We start from the raw sequence: 13,177 nt of genomic DNA, 5'->3' as shown, positions 1-13,177 counted from the left end.
ATTAGCAGAAGTTCAGGCTCTACTGAAGAGGGACAAAAGGCATGTTTTATATTTTGACTCTTTTCTTGGGAAGATTAATTTCAATGGGTTTCCTCATTGCAAAGAAACATGGACTCGGCTACTTCTCGTGCAAGATCATGAAACCTTCTCCCTCCTGTGTTTCAAGACCAGAGACCCATAGCATGATCCGCTTGATGCTTAGGGTTGGTGGAGACACATTCTGGCTTAGAGTTTCCAAGGGACTGAGCTGCGTTTGAAGGTTCAATTTTTCAGCTTGCCCATTTCCAACTGGGGAGCTGTAATATTGTTAGTGAGGAAATTCAGCCTTTTCTCCCGTGTTCTCTCTCTGGTGAAGAGGCAAGATGGGGATTAGAATTAGACTGTAGGACAAAGGATATCTTCACTCTTCTCCATATCAGGAAGGATAGAGTACTTCATCCCAACCAAAGAGGAGAAAGCAAAAGAATAAAAATCCAACCCTGCAGAGAAGTAAAAATAGTATAAAAATGTTATGAACTGTACATAAAAATGATAATTTAAAGTAGAAAGAAATCAAAGAAAGATATTTTTTTTCAAATAGGGGTCTGTGACTCTCTGAAAGGCAACTATTTTCTCCATGGTTTAAAAATAATCTCAGTTTTGTATAGCACTGTTTTTATCCCCTAATTTAGGAAGAATATTTTGATGTATAGCAAACAAAATTATCTGTAGTTTTCATTTGTAGCTTTACTTTATTGGTTTTTAAACCATTTCTTGATTAACAAGATTGTATTTTTATGTTAAAAATAGAACCATTTTTATGTGACATCTAAATTAAAAAAAATAAAAATGTTTTCCTCACTCCCAAATCAATTGTCCGGTTATTCTGGACTCTGACCTGCGTCAGTGCACTTCACTGAAACACTTGGGGGCATCCTATTGCTCCACTCCCATAATTAATCATTTCCTTTTCAGTTGATTTGGCATGGGGCCTCTCATTAAGCTGACATCTAGTAGTCTCCTCTTCTCAGCTCAAATTCTTTAGTTTCTCTACTTCCTTAAGCAATCTCCACTGATGTTTATTTTTGTCATCCAGTCATTCATTAGGCAATGACACTGGAATAGAAGAGAATGTAATTGCCTGGTGGGAGTCTTTAGCAAGAGGAAATGGTGAACATCTTTATTTACAAGGAGACAAACAGAACACCCAAGGAAAAACTCACTAAAGATTCAAGTGGCTAGGAGGAGAGCTTTTCAGTGTGACAACAAAAGCTTTGGTGACAATGTTTCCTGAGGGAAAAAGCATGCTAGGTAGAGAAGAAAGAGACCCCAGTGATCTGCTGGTTTGACTTCGGTGCAATCAGGTTCATTCTGGTAGTCTCTTAGATTCCCTAGATTTTTAGGGAAAAAAATGCTTTTTTATGGAAAATTTAAAACATATACAAAATTGGAGAGAATAATATAATGAAATCCCATGTACCCATGACCCAGCTTAAGCAACTGTCACTCTCCATGGATTTCTGTATTTTTTATTCCACTAAACAAGACTGTCTTGCAGCTTCTGTTGGGTGAGCTTTCGGAGAGTCAGAGCCTCTGTCGAAAAAGTCAGCGGCAGCCTTGAAGATCCTTTCCACGAATGCTTTGTAAAATAGTGAATTTTTTATTCTTGCATTACATATATAAGAAAAGTATATAAGTTATAAGTGCATAATTCAACGTTTTTTAATAAACTGGACATTTGTGTGTATCCAACACCCAAGCAAGAGGCAAAATATTACCAGCATCCCAGACTCCCACCCTGTGCCTCCTTCCAGTTACTGTAAACCTTTGGAGTTAAGTCTTACACTGACTCTGTCCTAACACGTTAGTTTTGCCTGTTTTAGGGCTTCATATAAGTGATCGAATTGTACTGTATGACTCCTTTGTGTTTGGCTTCTTTCTCTTAACATTTTGTTTGTGAGATTCATCCACTTTGTTTTGTGTAGTGTTCGTGTATTCATATTCTTTGGGTATAGTGTTCCATTGTATGAATCTACCACTATGTTTTATTTACCCCGTTTTACTGTTGATAGACATTTGGGTTGTTTTCAAGTTAGGGTTAATGCAAATGCTGCTACTATGAGCGTTCCTGTCCACGTGTTCCTATTACATATTCTTGTCAAGGATACACCCAGGAATGGAATTACTGTGCTACAGGTTTTGCATATAATCAGTTTAGGTAAATACTACCAGTTTTCCAATATGGCTGTTTCCAGTTAGACTCCCACCTGCAGTAATTAAAAGTTGGAGTGTGCCATATCCTAACCAGTGTTTGGTATTGTCAATCTTTTTAATTTTAGTCATTCCATGCAATGATATCACGTTGTAGTTTTACTTTGCTTATTTCTGACGACTACCAAGGTTGAGTACCTTTCCATGTTTTTATTATGCACCTGCATGTTCTCTTTTGTGAAGTGCCTCTTTGAATATCCTATAGGTTTGTGAGTCTTTGTCTTATTGAGTAATGGGAGTTATATATTCTTCATACACATTAGTTTTATGTCATAAATTTGTACTGCAAATATCATCTCCCATTCAGTGGCTCAACTTGTCACTATCTTAATGCTGTTCTTTGGTGAACAGAGGTGCTTTTTAAATTAAATATTTGGTAACTTTACATCCTATTATATTTGTTTTCCCCCAAATAATTTCCTATGTTTCCTCAAAAAGTTTTATTGTTTTACACTTTACATTTAAATCTACAATTCATCTAGTGTTTATTTTTGTGTATAATATGAGGTAGAGGTCAAGATTCATTTTTTCCTATATGGATATGAAATAACTCAGCATCATTTGTTGTAATGACTATCTTTTACCCACTACACTACAGCATGATTTTTGTCTTAAATAGTGTCCATATGTGTATGCGCATGTTTTTCAACTCCCTGTTTATGTTCCATTAGCCTATTTGTATATGCTGAAGCCAATGCCAACACTGTTATTATAGCTTTATAATAAACGTTAATAGATGGTAGAACTGCTGCAGCTTCACTCTTCTTCTTCAAGATTGATTCTAACCTGTTATTCCTGGACTTTTGCATTTCATATGCATTTTGGAGTCAGCATGTCAATTTACACACACATACACACACACATACATGCTTACTGAAATTTTGATTTTGATATATTGATTATTTGGCTCATTTGGGGAGTGACCTCTTAATTTCTCCATGTGCAGCAAGTGGGAGAATGGAAAGAAAGAAGACTGAAAAGATAAGTGGGACCAGAATAGGCAGGGCATAATAGAGTATGTTAGGCATTTTGAACCGTATTCCAAGAGCAGGGGGAGTATTAGTAGTTGGCGATACTTATTGAGCCCTTACTCCATGAGGATACAGTTTGTTTTGTGGAAGTCTACGGTACCTAGAGAGCACGAATGTCCAGACATCATCTTTTCTCAAGTCATATCTACAGCTGCATTTTCCTCTTCACTGCTGTCTAAAGTGACATAGAAATGACCACTGCAGTTCATCACATCTCAGAAAAGTAGATCTCTGTTATCTAGAGCCTATCCAATTTGTTCCTAAACCAAGTGACATTAATAAGCCACAGCCAGTTTAATTGCCTTTGTCTCTATGTGATAGGAATGTCTCTTCAAAGCCCAGCTGTGTGGAGAGAGGGAGGAATCTCCAAGAGGCTGCCTGGTCCTATTATCCAAGTGGTATCTTCACAGTCTGTCAGCAAGCAGGCAGGGCCATATCCCCAGTACAGTTGTTGTTATTGATAGTCTCAGGATGGAAGTGGGTATGAGCAGGTTGGGAAGGCCAGGAAAGGAGAAGGGCAGTATGTAAATTGAATCTTATGTCCATCATCTACCACCAGCATGACTCACACATGTTCACTTACCTCATGGTACATCCAGGAGACCCTGACATAATGTCCTCTCCTCATCATGGTCTAAAAGTTCCATTATCTTATATAATTTTGCAAAGATACCAAATTACACATAATCTGCACTGCCAGGGGAACCATACAATTTTTGGTAAATGAGAATGCCACTGTTTAGGGGTGTGCAGAATCTGATCCTCACATTTGTAAATGGCAACCGTGGTGCATCTTTATTCATGGAGGAAGAGGGCCTTGACCTCAGAAGACCTAAGCAGGCTACTCCCCAGTCACCCTCCAGTCTGCCTCGGTTGAGAAGCAGAACAGAAATAGTTGTGTCCACAAGTCTCTGTACAAACCTGGATCTACATTTGCAAACGCAATGCAAGGGTTTGTAACTATCCTCTCAAAACCTCTCATTCCCTTACTCAGTCCAAATGCTAGACTGAGAGAGCACTGGAGAGGCTGACAGAGAAACATAGGCAGCCTCATTTTCCAGCTGCCATTTCTTCTAATTCCTGCCACAGTTCCTACCAAAAATCAGTCTCATACAATCCATTTCATTGACTTCTGCCATAGGGATGCCCTTGAGGTCCCAGGCGACAGAGGTGCCCAATAGTTGATGCACAGACCTCCTACAAAACCCTTTTAGTTTACACGACACATGTCCAACTACCCAAAGGAAGACCCTATACAAAGGTGGCCAGGACTGATTTTAAACCCAGGTTGCCTTTTTATCACCCTTCTTTCAAGCCAAGTTTCCTTTGGGGTCCTTGGTGTCTTCTTGCTCCAAACTCTAAGTTTTCATTTTGTGCCATTTCCATTCATTGTAGAAGTTTTAATAAAGTTGAATCTCAAAAGGAGAGAGTTTGGGGGTCTTGTTCTTATTTACCTAAGTATATTTACTCAACTTTCTCTGGTGTTAGGGAGATTAGGAGAGAGTTTTGTCAGGTCCCAGATGGTTCTGCTACATCCTTCTGCCAAGGCAATGGTTACCACTTAGTGTGCATTTGCATAACTCTGAAAATCCAGGAAACTGAGTCTTTCCCAACAAAGAAGATGTACTCCAAATGACCTGCTGCCTTCGTCAAGATACAACTATCTAAAAGTTTCTCTGGAATGAAAAAAATATTATGTCTCATCAGGCATTCTGCCATATATAAAGGATCTGAAAAGTGACTTGATAAAATCTAGCATTCCAAAAAAGATAGTTATTAATAGGCTGTTATTTTTGGCTCTTCATTTTTTTCACATTGTAAATATATTAAAGGATGATGCAGAAATAAGAAAATGGGAGACGTAAAGATTCAACAGGGAACATTTTTCAAATACTCAGTTTTTTGACTGTGGATTTTTTTTTTTTTTATTCTAGGGATCATTAAATACTGTAGGTGACTTCTTACCATTCAGGAATAAATATCTGAGTTCTCTTAGTAAGAGAATACTGAATCCCCAGGAAAAGGGACTGATATCCTCTAGGTCTTTTATGCTCACTTCAACCCTGGTTTACAACACTGACAGCCCTCCCCATATCACATTAAATTATGAATGAATCCCTTTTCTCAAAAGAATTGTTTTTCCTAACCCCCTTGGTTCTGTCCTGAAGCATAAAGTTACTCAACAATAACAGTAACAGGTGATATTTTTAGCTATGTGTCCAATTCTATTAAAATTTTATGAGTTAGTCATATTGTATAAAATTCCCATGGTTAACATTACATAAATGCAAGGGGAGGATGTTATTAATGGCTAGTGAAATGTTAGAGAAAATTCCTACTTAAAAATGTTTGGATTTATTTTATTTTATTTTATTTTTGTTCCTAGTATAATGTCATACACCTCTCTGTTAATTCTCTGCTTAACATTATGTAATTGGTGCCATTTCCTGATGCCATCCTGATTCATAGTGATGACAGAATATAAATTGAGTTTCATTTACATACTGTAAAAGTCATACTCCAGAATTAAATTTTAAATTTGCTCTTGTCTAAGTACTTTCTTTTAAGAGAAATGATGTTTGTGTTATAGTTTGAATGAAGATTCAAGTTCAGCCCCCTGAGGTGGCTTCAATGTTGTTTGTTATCCTTGGTCTAGTTGTTCTTTGTTCTGCAGGCTCTGAATCTGATTCAGTTACTGTCTGAAAATAGATCTGTCTCATGGACTGACTCACATTAACCCAAGTTCATGAGAGATCATGTCTAAGAACCAGATGACTGATGTATTAATTTAAAATAGGACTATAATTTATGTGGAGGATGGACATCAGCAAATCCACTGGGAATCTAAATGATACTTAGAAAGTATGAGAATTATGAAATGGTAATTTTATGTTGAATGTTATTATGCTATGTCAGTATGTTGCACCCTACTATATATAATTCAGGTGTCTGCATTCTCTAATCTCGAGGAGAGTCCCAGGAACTTTTCCTGTGATTTACTACCATGTAGAGTAGACCAAGACTCTGTAGTATTTTTCAACAAGTATGATTTTGGCATTGCAGCAATTGTGAGGCAGGTCCAATTTCATTATACAGAACTGTCCCACATGTCACAGGATATTTAACCCTCCTGGCCCTGGCACCCCAAATTACAATGTTACTCCACAATCGTTTTAACAGATGAAGGCACACTTATATACTTTTCAAAGCCCTTGTGGTGGGGCAGGATTTAGTTGAGATCCACAGGTGGGCCTTATGTGGAAAGGGTCAAGAAGTTAAAACCACTTCCTTGTACACAGCATGCCCAATTTTTTATTGCTTTCTTTCTGAGATTAATTTCATATTATGGGTTGTCTTAACAACAGGAATTTATGGTTCATGGTTTTGAGATTAGGAAAAGTCCAAAATCAAGGCATCAGCAAGATGATGCTTTTTCCCCAAAGACTGTGGCATTCTGAGGTTGGCTGCCAGCAATCCTTGGTCATTGGCTTTTCTGTCACCTGGCAATGAACATGCCAGTGTCTTCTCCATCCTATTTTGGGTTCCGTGTTTTCTAGCTTCTGGCTGCTCCCCATGGCTTCTCTCTCTCTCGGGGTCTCTCTATAGCATATATATATGAAGGTCTCCAGTAATAGAATTAAGACTCATCCTGACTCCATTGAGCCACATCTTGATTAAATTAAGCTCATCAAAAAGTCCTGTTTACAAAGGGTTCACACCCACAAAAATGGATTAAAATTAAGAACATGTTTTTCTGGGGTACACAACTCCAAGCCATCACATTTGGGCTTGTGCTTCTCTTTTCTATGGCACAGGTACAACCCTATACCCCTGGACTTCTCAGAGGAGCCTCCGTGGGAACCAGAATAGAGCCCATGGAGAAGAATCCAAGCGGCAGGTTCTTAGGGCTTCTTTTATCTATGCTGGTGAGTTTTCATACATTTTTAGTGGCTGATTCTGTCCCCACATATAACCTACATAGAATCCAAGTGTAATTTGTACAAATAAAAATGGAGTTGCTTTGGTGGAAATGGTGATGGGTGGAAGGTGAGAAATGGGTGGAGGGGCAAGCTCTTCCTGTTCAACTTCCTGGGACCCCTCGAGGCAGCCAGTGAGAAAACTCTATGAAACATAGGGTTCTAAGGAACACAATTTGCGAAATTCTGACTGTCTAGACCCACGTGTGGCTTGGTAGACATGGATTTGAGGCCAAAACCCTACCTAATAATATAGTCTGTCTCTGCCCGGAGTGTGCTCTGATGTAAATATGTCTCAGGAGTCTGCAATGAAGATGGCAACTGATCCTGGGTTTGGGAATTTGCAGATTGGCCTACCCTTCTCTCTGAATGGGTGTCTCCTGCATTGGGAAGACTGCTCCAGTGTGTAGGCCCCCACCTGCTGACTGTTCTCCTGGGACTGTAAATTACGATTGCAGGAACCTGAACATCCTTTAGTTCTCCACCCTCCTCCACCTTTGACTTTAGATATGGCAGTACCTTTAGTTAGCTCTCTGCTTATCTTTGGAGATATCACCTTTCTCTAGTGTGGTTTTTATATCTCTGTCCTGATCCAGTATACATTTATTTATCAAAGTTACCTTATTTATTTTCAGCTTTTTCAAGGCACCCAGGAACCACCTACTTGTAGTTGTCTCTAGGTAAAATCAGTGAAAAAAAAAAGTGCAATGAAACCAAAGAGGTCAAAAGGAACTATTGATTTTTAGTTATGGCATGCTCTTCTTTTGTACATCTCCAATGATTGGTATAAGATGGCTGGTTCATAAATGAAGTTGCTTCCATCGGTCCTGAGTGCTCTATTTTAAGTACAGAAAGAAGAGCCTTTGACTGGGGGTGGAACTGAGAGAAGATGCACTGTCTTCATGTTCTCTCCATTTCATCATGGAGCAAGGTGACTGATGTTTCACTGTCTTTTGGGTAGGGGAGGAGGAAGGTAAACAGCTGGTAAGATTATTACTAAAAAGATTCTGTTGTGCTTTACCTAACTTCTGAGGCCAGCCCAAGACAAAAACACCTTTTTTCCTCAATTGCCCCAGTTTTGAACTGTCTTAGGTTGGGTGTCTCTTCTCTCCCATCTGTACTTTCCACCTTGGTCACCATTGCCTTTTTATTCTTTGAGCCATGAAATCTCTCTGACCATTCCTTTACTATATTTTACTAGCTATAAAATATTTAAAATAAAATGGTAAGCTGATTATGTTAGTAGAATTTCAGGCATGAGGGAGATGGGTAAGAAGTATTGAGATGGTAGTAACTTTCTAGAACCCTGGACATCACTCTGGAACCTTGCACATTACCCCATGTAGGCATTTACTATCTTTCTTTCAACATTAATCTTACCCTCTTCCTGGATTCTTTTTCTTCCCCAGGGCGGAGGAGGTGATAATCTGATTCCTCAACTTGGCAACATTGACTTGTGAGTGTTGTTTTGTTCTTGCATGTAAAAAGGCACTCACCATTCCAGCTCTCACTTTCCCATCCTTAAGTGGACCCACTGTCCATCTTTGGTAGCACTGTGACTCTCTCCTCTCAAACTGAAGTGGAACCTGCTCCACAATACAGAAGAGTCATTCTTTTCTCCCCTTGATTTTCACTACATCTTGTTAAAGGTTTCAATTTAAGAAGTGTTAAAAGGCTTTATTAGGGGTTAAATTTAACTTGTTTACTTCAACCTCTGGTTTCTAGAGAGCTCTCCATGTGGATATTGGGTATTTGTGCAGCTATTATTGAACATATAATTTACTCCCATTTGGCAGTTGTTCTTTTCAAGAGTTCCTCCAGGAAATTTCTAGGACAGTGCAGAGGATTATGGGAAAAGCATACCATTAATTGGCAGAGCAGCATTAGAAGATTCCTAGGTCTGTGGCCAGACCTACTGTGATATCATGAGCTCCTTGGAACTCAATTCTTAAACACAGAGTGCCTTGAGGGGCTCTAGATGTTCTTTGATAAAAAGAAAATTTCCCATCTTTTCTTCTTAAAACCATATAGGGTCAGAAAGAGGAATTTGGAAAATGGAGTCACACCAAAAGGGTAAACTTATCCATAGAAACTGTGACTCATGAGTGGTGGAAAAGTCCTGGCTTATCATTAATTAATATCAATTTACCATCTGTTACAAATTGAATAGCTCAGCTTGTGTCTACTGCCAAGTAGTATCAACACATCTTCCAGATGCCTCTGCTGAGCATAATTATTAAAGTTTGTATTTGATTTAAAAACAGATGTAGAAGGGCAAAGTGTATGTGTTTCATCATGACTGAAATTGTGGTGACTTTCACTTTTTTTAACAACTCTGGTCCATTTATATGAAATCATTGGCTGAGCTGAAGATGTGTTTAAGAGTCACAATTGGAGTGTGTTGGAGAAACTTGACATCTGCGATGTCGTGCACAACTATTGGTGTTGGTAACTAAGCCTAAGAGAGGAGTAGGCTCAGAGAAATCCAAGCCTGTCCTGAGAAGCAGAGAGCCTTGGTAATGCAAAGGACTGAAAAGAGTCCTCACGGTCACATGCATTGACTATCTAGGCTCACATGCCAGTGCTGCCCTAGGTGCTTACTAAAATGAACGATCATTCCAGAAATAACCAGAAATAACTTACTTATTGCATGAGTTCAAGAGGGTGGATGTGGCCCTAAGGAGAATTAATTGTCTTAAGAACTTGAGTCTGCCCCAAATAAAGCCCCTTGTGGAGTTCACACGGGCAGCTAAGAGGCTGCATGGTATAGAGGGAAAAGACATTGGATTTGAAGGGATATGATTGGGAGTGGGTCTTGACTCCGCACTTCACTAGTTGTCCCAATTTGGCAAGTCACTTAACATCTCTGAACCTGGCTTCTCCTTTTTGAAGGGTTGTCACAAAAATCCTGTTAAAGCACTTTGAAAACTATAAATCATGGTAGAGATGTTTCATATTCTGTTTTTGGAATGAGGCAAGAGATTTTAATGATCAATCAATAAAAATAGGTTTATCATTTAAAGTATCCAAAATGTTATTTTCTTAAAATAAAAGTAATGAAAGATTAAATTTAGGTCAGACAGCATATACTCAAGTTGATCCACAAAAACTGAAAAGTCTTCATGGAAAAATAAAAGAATAATTCTTTTATAAATCCTTGGACTGATCATTGTTAATTCAATCTTTGGTTCTAATTAACCTCACTTTTGTGAGATGGCCAGGTTAATACAGTCTGAATTCAACAACTATTAATGGAGTACCCACTAGTACGAACTTAAATGCTAAGCATTATGGAGATATGCAGGACTGTTTCTCTTCCAGCTTACACTGTCACAGCTCTTTGACTTATCTGTGGCCACCATCCATTCTGATTGGTTTGTTTTGTACCAGCTGTTAAAGATTTTAAAGATCAGCTCTGGGTACAAAGATAAATTAAAAACAGTCTCTCTTAACCTTTGTCATGCCTTGGATCCATCTCAGTTTTCCAGATTCACAGCTGGGGTGGGGCAGTTGTTAAGGACAGATAATGTAGGTGTTTGTAAGGGCTGAGAATTCATGGGTGACAGTGAGTGAATTGTGGTAATTTGAGATTAATTTTAATTTTAGTATAGTGAATTGATGATGTTCTGTTAACTGAAGTGTACTTACTGCCTGACAACATGAATTTGATATTAGATTCCAACTTAAATTACCTTCCATTGGGGAATCTGTGGCTTCCTATCTTGACCCACAATTCCTCTAGTGTTGTTTTCAATTTCCTGACTGTTGATAAGCTTCTACTTATTATTAAGCATCAAATATATGCCAGATGATATTCTAAAGTTATCCATGTCATCTTGAAAAGTCTGCAAACTAGATAATACTGTTCCCATTTTATAGGTGGAGAGATTCAAGAGATTCAAGAGTGATTCATGTATTTCTTAAGGAGTGGTAACTGGGGAGTGGTGAAGGAATTGGCCCCGGCTCTGTCTGACCCTCAAACCTTGTCTTTCTACCATTCCCTATCCATTTATTGGTAGGACTTCCTCCCTATCATGGGCCCCTTTTCTCCTTGAACTATGTCCTACTTGTTTCAGTTCTTCCATTCCTCATCCATCAGACCATGGTTCAAAGCAGAAGCCCACATTCACACAGTGAAAAGGTGGAAATTTCCCCCCTCACCATGGCTATTTGTCCTGTGACCAGGCAGGAACATCTCAATCATCAAAACAGAGTGGGTAGTCAATTTATGGTACCATCTGTAGAGAGGACCGCTTTCTTCACTGAAAATCTTTTATTATAGAATTCATAGAATTCTGAGGGATATGGGGACAGGAAGGCCTTTAGTAGATTTCTATAAATCAAGGCACTGAATCCTCTAAGTGTTATCCAATCCAAAATAAATACAAGGATAATGCCTAGAAGAGAAGGGGGGAATGTGATTTTGCCCTTATTATATGCTGGCCGCTCAGTGGGGAACTTTCATTCATTATTTCATGTAATTAGGTGGTTTAAATCCATTTCTTATCCTCCTTATGCACAATCTTGAGACTCTGGTTTCGTGACAACTAAACATATGCTAACCTATGCTAACCTTTATGGGTTATTGTGTCTCTCATTTCCTTTCTCTTCTTCTCCAGTACTAGCAGGATTGTGTTTGAAAGATCATATTGAAAGATTGTTTCTATGGGATATTTTTAGTGTTATGGAAAAAAAAATCTCCAGCAAAGGTCAGATCTTTCACTATTTTAATTAAATTTCAGTGGAAGGAGATTATATCATAAGGGTGGCCAGCCAGCCAACTGTCTCAAAGCCATCACAAGTCTCCTTCGTTACCATGTCTGTGTAAGAGTGACGTGGGACTCCAGGGCCAGGCTTTAATTTAACATGAGGCTGCTAATTAGAGTTTTTTCTCAAAGTTGTTGTCAAGGGATATTTAATAATGTTTGGTATGATACTTTATCACTTCCTCTTCAGACATGAGCAGGCAGTTTTCAATCCATAGGGTCTTGTCATTAGTCATTTGATGCTACCAACTTAAATCCTTTCCATGCCTTCCAGAAAATGTAAGACTTCACTAGAAGTTTTCAAAAACATTGTTTTTCACTTATAAATTTACCTTTTCCATGCATTTTCCAGATGAGAAAATAGTTTGGGTCCACCTTGAAACCAAGTATCTTACAGCAGATTTCCTCGTAAGAAAAGATGCTTTGTTTCAAGGGAGAGAAAATGTTAAGGGCAGTTCCTGGTGTGTTATGGCTGTGACTAGGCTGAAATATTGCTGTTTTGTAAATGAATACAGAACATTCACACTTATGATACATCTGTTTCTTATTGGACACCAAGGAACAACAGCAGCTCCCCTGATGACTCAGTTCAACCTGCCTCCTAGACTGAGTGGGCAATAATGAATTTTTTAATTAGCTTTCTGGAGTTTCAATTTTAATTAGATCTCAGCATATTTATTTAAAATTCTGGAAAACATTCTCAAAATTGTTTTTTAAGGATCTAAAAGAAGGTCTATCTCAATTAGAACTACTTGCCACTTGCCTACTTGTTTTCTGTAGATTCACAATGAATTTGGCTTATTAAGCAAAGAGAAAAGCAGTTGTGTAGAATGTGATGAACAGGAATTAGATAACAAAACTGTATGAATATATGGGGGGTTGCTACAGTTAGTGTTTCTTCTGATGAGAGAGTCCTATTTTGCTAGCCTAGAGATTCTTCTTAAATGAGACATGTAGGAGAGTCGGAAGCAGAAAGAGAGATTTAATTAAAATGAATGTCACCTTGCCCTTTTCTGCTTTTAAAAATGGTGAGAATGATCCCCAAATCCCTGGGCTGTTTCTTCCATATATGTTCTCTTTTTCTGGTTGAGAGCTTCTCTTTCCACATGCCAATTTGGCTGTAGGCCTCCCTCCTGAGAAGACTATGAAAGGT

Source organism: Choloepus didactylus, chromosome 13 (assembly GCF_015220235.1).
Source record: "Choloepus didactylus isolate mChoDid1 chromosome 13, mChoDid1.pri, whole genome shotgun sequence".
Classification (NCBI taxonomy): domain Eukaryota; kingdom Metazoa; phylum Chordata; class Mammalia; order Pilosa; family Megalonychidae; genus Choloepus; species Choloepus didactylus.
The sequence above is the reverse complement of the archived record's forward strand: the minus strand, read 5'-3'. Positions refer to the sequence as shown.